This window comes from Hyperoodon ampullatus (genome assembly GCF_949752795.1).
Source record: "Hyperoodon ampullatus genome assembly, chromosome: 11".
In the NCBI taxonomy this organism is placed as follows: domain Eukaryota; kingdom Metazoa; phylum Chordata; class Mammalia; order Artiodactyla; family Ziphiidae; genus Hyperoodon; species Hyperoodon ampullatus.
Window position 1 is genome coordinate 94,957,775 of NC_136924.1, and position 7,549 is coordinate 94,965,323.

A 7,549-nucleotide genomic window follows, 5' to 3' on the forward strand; every position below is an offset into this window, starting at 1 on the left:
TCTCAGGACCACAACTCCATTAAACTAATTCTTGGAACTGATGCTGTATTTCACCACATTGCCTTCACAGAAGTTGTTCTCTAGACTTGAAATTCTCCTTCTTCTCTTCTCCATCAGGTTACCTCCCAAATATTCTCTATATCTCTGCTCAGTTTTTAAGAGCTTTTCCTTGAGCTCCATGACAAGGTCAAATATTCTGACATTATATTCCCCTCCCCAGCACTTACCACATTTTAGGTCTTACCTATACCAGTCTTTTGAGTGAATATTTGATTAATGTCCTCTGCCCTCACTTGACTGTAAATCACATAAAGACCCAATATCTGTTTTTATATTTCTAGTGCCTTTTAAATTACCTACTACATAAATAACTACTCAAAAAATATTTATTATATTAAGTTTTCTCTAAGAGATCACAGAAGTAAAACGCTGATACATGGCTAGGGAGATGGGGTGCAAAAGAAAAAGACTCAGCTGATGGAGGTCTAATTGTTAGGTCATTAAAAGTCAACTGAAAACCCAAATATTTGTCTGCTCTGTGACTGATATAGAAAGAGAATCCTGTAAATACCGAAGGAGTTTATAAGAAGGGTTAAGTGCTTCAGAGACAAACATTTTTGTGATGTTTATGCTCACCTCTTTACCTTGATTACATCCTTACAAGTTTTCTTGTATATTATCTCATAACACAAACCACCTTATATATGCTGAGTTGGACACTGTGTATAAACTGGTAAGCAAAGCATTTACATTGTGGCATGTTGGTACTACAACCCAACAACAAAAAAAAAAACGTGTTTTATTTTATGGACACAGTAGTATTCATCAAACGATTATGACGGTCAACAAAGAACACATGAAAGATGAACAGAACCCAGTGGCCAAGAAAACGCAAGGCAGAGGTTATAAGACCATTGGTGGGGCACAAGGAAATTGATTTGTCAGTACGTGCTGACCAATGTCAGAGTGGTGTCTGGTGGCAGGGGAAGCCCAATGATTGAGTAAAAGGAGCTCTTTGGGAGCAAGACCCAGAGTGAAGTTATGACAAAATGAGAAGAAGGGAGATAGTGAGGGAGAATAGATCACAGCTGAGATAGGAACCAACAAGGACAGAAGGGCCCTATAGAGCATTCAGGAAAAGAGGGGACAAGAAGACCAGAAGTGGAGAGTGCTCAGCAGGGGTGGTTAGTGACTTCAAAGTGTTTGCTGAGAGGGTGGACACCAGAGCTAGAGAAGGCTAAAGACAGAGTTGTGGAGGCCAAAGAAGTTCCCTGCACAATTTCCTTACACAGCAGCCCAGCTTCCACCATTGCTACAGCGGAGAGCTTGCTGCAAGAGCTGCCAGCAGCCACCCTTAAGGTAGAGCTTGTTTCAATGGCTGCAAGAGACAGAAGGATACAATCTCCAGCCAGAAGCAGAACAGGAACTGGAGGACCCGGCCATCCTAGCAGGATTCATATTTCCCAATATCCCTGACTTCACCACATCCTTTTACTCTCGCCCTAGGGCTTTCTTCATGTTGCCTTCCCTGTGGTTTCTCCTACTCAATGTCAACCCAAGCTGTGTTGGGGCCCTGGAACTCCACATATCATGTGAGGAAAAAGGATACAGGAAAGATACAGTCTTGGGTCAAGCTCTCCAAGCTTGGAAACCAAGGGAATCTATCACAAGTGTTCATGATCACTTATGTTATCATCTTATGTGAGACTGAGTAGAATTAGTCCTTGGGGAAAACCCTTAAGAGATTAGACTTTGGTATCGCCAACCTTTAGCATACAAGGTCAAATGGTCAATGCCAAAAGGGTGAGATGTGTGTGTGTGTGTGTGTGTGTGTGTTATATTATCATACACAAAGTGATTTTATATACATTATCCTATGTGAAACTCACAATAATTCTGTGTGGTATGGAGTCTAGTTTTTTTTTTTTTTTTTTTTTTTTTTTTTTTTTTTTGCGGTACATGGGCTTCTCACTGTTGTGGCCTCTCCTGTTGCAGAGCACAGGCTCCGGATGTGCAGGGTCAGCGGCCATGGCTCACAGGCCCAGCTGCTCCGTGGCTTGTGGGATCTTCCCAGACCAGGGCACGAACCCGTGTCCCCTGCATCGACAGGGGGACTCTCAACCACTGTGCCACCAGGGAAGCCCTGGAGTCTAGTTTTTATTTTTGTTTTTCTCAATTAGGAATCAAAGACATAAGAAAATTAAACCACTTGTCCAAAATTCAAGTCAACTTCTCCCTCTGATTACACCTGATATGGGAGGGAGACTGATTAATATTGGTAAAGTACTCTCTTTCTGCAAGTATCCTGAATTCTTGTAATAAATCATGGCCATTGAATCTTCTGTGTTTAGATTTCATTCTGGAGCCCTAAACCATACTTACATGGTCTGAAAGCTCCTATCCATACTACCCCTGCCTTGTGCAATCTATCTCCTGAGAAGAATGATATCCTATTATTTTCTAAGAGTTTCTGTCTTGGTTGTCTCTCTGAGTTTACATAATCGATGTAGAAAAGTGGGAAGACTGCAGGACCAATATAGAATCTGCTGGGGGCTGAGCCTAGACTTCCCTTACCTAATTGATGTCTTTCACAAATCTTAGCAAAAACTGATACAGTAAGGGTAAAGGTGACATATAGAGAAAGAAATGCACATCATACTCCAAGTGTGATTTTTTTTCCCAAGACTCTTTTGTACTCTGCCCCTGATGGTCTCAACTCTACCCCCATCTCCAGCCATTCAGGTCCTCACTTTTCTGGTCCCTCTCTCTCAGGTACCCACCCTTCTCCTAACACTTTTTATTCTTCTCATTCATTTTAAGGAGAAATCCACCTCTGTCAAGTCCCTAACCTAGTCTGACCCCACAAATCCACCATGTTTTGGAGAGCATCTGGGAATCCGCACTAACATAACCCAATTTCTTACAAGAGCAGACAATGTTATATATAACAAAGCATTTTGGTTAATTCCCTTAAGAAGAGTTCTTTAATTGTTCTCATATAATTTCTATTTTTTTGACAAAAACTCCCTTTGACTTCTCAATGCTCATTTTTAAGAAACCAACTGCTAAGAGATTTACACCCAAATATAAAAGTAATTATATTGAAGGTAAGTCAACAAATACTACAAATAAAAAAGATTGTCAGGGTATATTTAAAAACAAGGAAAACAAAAACTAGTCTCTCAAAAATGGCTAAGACAAACAAAAAATTTAAAAGTATGTGAAAGATTTGAAAAAAAATTAACAAATCTAACAGAAATGACCTATCAAGAGCAGTACATGAAACAATTGCAGTTTTCTTTTCAATTATACAAAGGACATTTATAAAATGGACTTTCAGCTGGGCTATTAAAAAAAAGAAAAGAGCTCTACAAATTACAAAGGATTGAAATCATAAAATCATAAAATATATATCTTATCAATATCACTAAGAAAGGAAAAAATAACAAAAATATAATATGAAAAAATTTATTTGTTTGAAAATAGTCTGGATCATATTAAAAGATCACAATAAAAATTACAAAATAATTTTAACTGAATGATAATGTATATCAAAACTTGGAGGTCATATCTAAAGTTGTGCTTATAGGAAAATATATATCATATATATATGCTTATATATATGCATATATATATATATATATATGCTTATAGGAAATGCGTTTGATCCAGCAATCCCACTACTGGGCATATACCCAGAGAAAACCATAATTCAAAAAAACACATGCACTCCAATGTTCATTGCAGCACTATTTACAATAGCCAGGTCATGGAAGCAACCTGAATGTCCATTGACAGACGAATGGATAAAGAAGATGTGGTACATATATACAATGGAATATTACTCAGCCATAAAAAGGAATGAAATTGGGTCAGTTGTAGAGACATGGATGGATCTAGAGACTGTCATGCAGAGTGAAGTTAAGTCAGAAAGAGAAAAACAAATATCGTATATTAACGCATATATGTGGAAAATGGTACAGATGAACCGGTTTGCAGGGCAGAAAATGAGACACAGATGTAGAGAACAAACGTATGGACACTAAGGGGGGAAAGCGGCGGGTGGTGGTGGTGGTGGTGTGATGAATTGGACGATAGGGATTGACATGTATACAATGATGTGTAAAATGGATAACTAATAAGAACCTGCCGTATAAAAAAATTAAATTAAATTAAAAAATTTAAAAAAAGAAATGCATATTCTGAAAATACTGAATATCAATGATCTGAACATTTGTACAAAAAATATAAAAAGCAGCAAATTATATCCAAGATAAAGGAGAAAGAAATTACCAAATTAAGAGCAAAAATAATAAATTGAACATGAAATAGAGATATGAAATACAGTTGCATTTTTTAAAGCCAATTAAATTGTTAAAGCTACTTTTAGATTGATAAAGATAAAAAGATGGAAACACATACAAGCAATCTCAAAAATAAAAAGGGTACATTTCAGCAGATTTTGTCCATGTTAAAAAGATGAAAGAATAATATAAACAATGTTATGACAATAAACTTGAAAATTTAGATGGAAGATTTTCTAGAAAAATAAACACAACTTACAAAACTTCATACAAGAAGAAACTTAACTTTTTTTTCTTAACTATAATAAAATTGGATCTATAAATTATAATTTTCTACAAAATTCCAGGCCCTGGAAAAAAAAAAAGGTAAAGCAAATCTTCCATAATCACTTTCAGAGATTATTTGAGAAGCAAAATAACCCAAATTGTTTTATACATCAAAAAAATCGTGACACTCAACCCAAAAGGATATAAATAAAGAAAAGAAATAAAGGTCAACCTCAGTCATACATAAAAAATCCCAACTAATTTATTAATATATAAAAAGATTACTATAAACAATCAAATTTGATTTATTCAAAGACCCTATGTCACCCTCTAGTGGCAGCCTGAAAGGATACATGGGGCCCCATGGCCAGGACCTCATGATTCATGGGGCCTGATTGCTGTGAGGTATGGATTTTACTTGTTCCCAATTGGTGGCCCTGTGTAAAATTTTTGTTGGATTTATTCCCCACCCTCTGACATGCAGATTACCAGTATGTCTAGATTAGCTGAGACTTCTGGCTCACTAGGTCCAATCAGCAAAACATCGTCATTAAAATGGACTGATGTGATATCTTGTGGAACAGAAAGGTGATCAAGATTTCTGCAGACTAAATTATAAGTCTGGAGAGGTGATATATCCCTGAGGTAGGACAGTGAAGATGTATTGCTGCCCTTGCCAGCTGAAAGCAAACTTTTGTTTTTATTGTTTTTCTTGGAACCCATCTGAACAGCAGATATACCTGGTGTTGGTTAGCAAAAACCATTGGTACAATTGATATTGATGGCACCAAAACCAAAACAGTGACTGGACATGATGGGGAAAGACATTGGGAACAAAAACCTGATATTGGAGAGGAAAATATAAGCCAGTCAGATTCAGTGAGGATGCAAAACCTGATGCAACAAAATCCTTGTACAAAATATAAATTTATTATGAATACCTGGAAGGATAATCTGAGAAAGGAAAAGATAAAAGGAGGCCAACATGGGGCTTCCCTGGTGGCGCAGTGGTTGGGAGTCCGCCTGCCGATGCAGGGGACACGGGTTCGTGCCCTGGTCCAGGAGGATCCCACGTGCCGCGGGGAGGCTGGGCCCATGAGCCATGGCCGCTGATCCTGCGCATCCGGAGCCTGTGTGTCCCAAGCCTGTGCTCCACAACGGGAGAGTCCACAGCAGTGAGAAGCCCGCATACCACCAAAAAAAAAAAAAAAAAAAAAAAAAAAGGAGGCCAACACGAAGGAGGCAGGAGGAGGGGGAGAGAAATAAAGAGAAGACAAAGATGAAATGAGAGGAAGAAGAAAATACAGCTGAGCACAACAGAGGTGCAGAAGCTTACCTGCCCAAATGGCATTAAAGTCTTGCTATGTGATCTCAACTTCTAGTAGTTTTTACTAACTAACAGGTATTGAGAAAAAAGCATTTACCAGGTCAACAGGTGCATATCAGGTACCAGGGGATGTGTGAATTTCCTCAAGCAATGAAATCACATCTGGAATAGCAGCTGCAATAAGAGTCACCACCTGGTTAAGTTTACAATAATTGACTGTCATTCTTCAAGATTCATTTTTTCTGCACAGGACAAATAGGTGCGTTGAATGAGGGTTTGTTGGAAATCACCAGCCCTGCTTCTTTCAGTCCTTTATGGTGGCCGGAGTCTCTGTGTTCCCTCCAGTACTGTGGTCGACTATTTTCCTTGAAAGAGGTAGTTCTAAGTGGCTTCCACTTGGTTTTTCCTACCATAACAACTCCTACTCCACAGGTCATTGAATCGATGTGGGGATTCTGCCAGTTGTCCAGTAGGTCTATTCCAATTTTACATTCCAGAACTGGGAGAAAAACCACATGATGGGTTCTGGGACCCACTGGACTCACTGTGAGGCAGATCTAAGCCAAAATTTCATGGCTCATCTGATCTCCTTATATTGACCTCCTCTGACTAGTGTAATAGAGTGATGTCTTTGGTCTCCTGAAATTAGTGTCAGGTCAGAGTCAGTGCCCATAACTCCCCCAAAGTCTGATTCTTTTTGCAAGCACAGTCACCCATGTAAATTGTCATAGATCTCTTTGGGGAAACGTGGGGAAAAGATTAACTATAAAAAGTTTGCCAGTTTAGCAGGGCCCTTCCTCAAGGGAATTGCCCCCCGACGCTTAATTAAAGAGGTTCTGGCTCTGTAAACTGACTCATGTCTAGGAATTGATTGAGGGGACAGTGGTCTGCTGATTCAAGTTAGCCCCCTGTTCACTCACCTCAGGACTCTTCTGCTTAAGGGAGGCCATTACAGTTTCTTCAGGCAAAACAAAGTTAACCTCCTCACACAGGGGTCACAGGGATACTTCTAATGGCAAAAAGGACTAGATAGAATTTAGAGTTTCATATCCCTAGTTTTTGTTTTTTGTTTTTTTGTGGGGTTTTTTTGCGGTACGTGGGCCTCTCACTGTTGTGGCCTCTCCCGTTGCGGAGCACAGGCTCCGGACGCGCAGGCTCAGCGGCCATGGCTCACGGGCCCAGCCGCTCCGCGGCATGTGGGATCTTCCCGGACCGGGGCACGAACCCATGTTCCCTGCATCGACAGGCGGACTCTCAACCACTGCGCCAGCAGGGAAGCCCTCATATCCCTAGTTTGATTGGAATCTTCCCCTATGTCCCCATTCTAGCTTTCAAGATCTTGTTCTTTCCCAATCAGTGCCCTCATTTTAACAGAAGACATCTGCAATGTTGAAAGCGCAGAACAACCCTATCTCCAGCCCCCTCACAATGCAGCTAGCAGTGGTTTCAGGAAATTTCATTTCCTGGAAAATTCCAGATATTTCTAGAAACTTGGCTAGCTTGTCCCTGCACAAGTTGTAGCTGATAACAACAAGCAGTGCAGACTCTCTCCAGCAGAGGGAGCCATTAAACAAGGGCATTCTTAGAAAGCATCATTAGAAAAGTTTTCTTTCTCTATAGTCTTCAAGACCTTGAGGGCAACTCAACATAA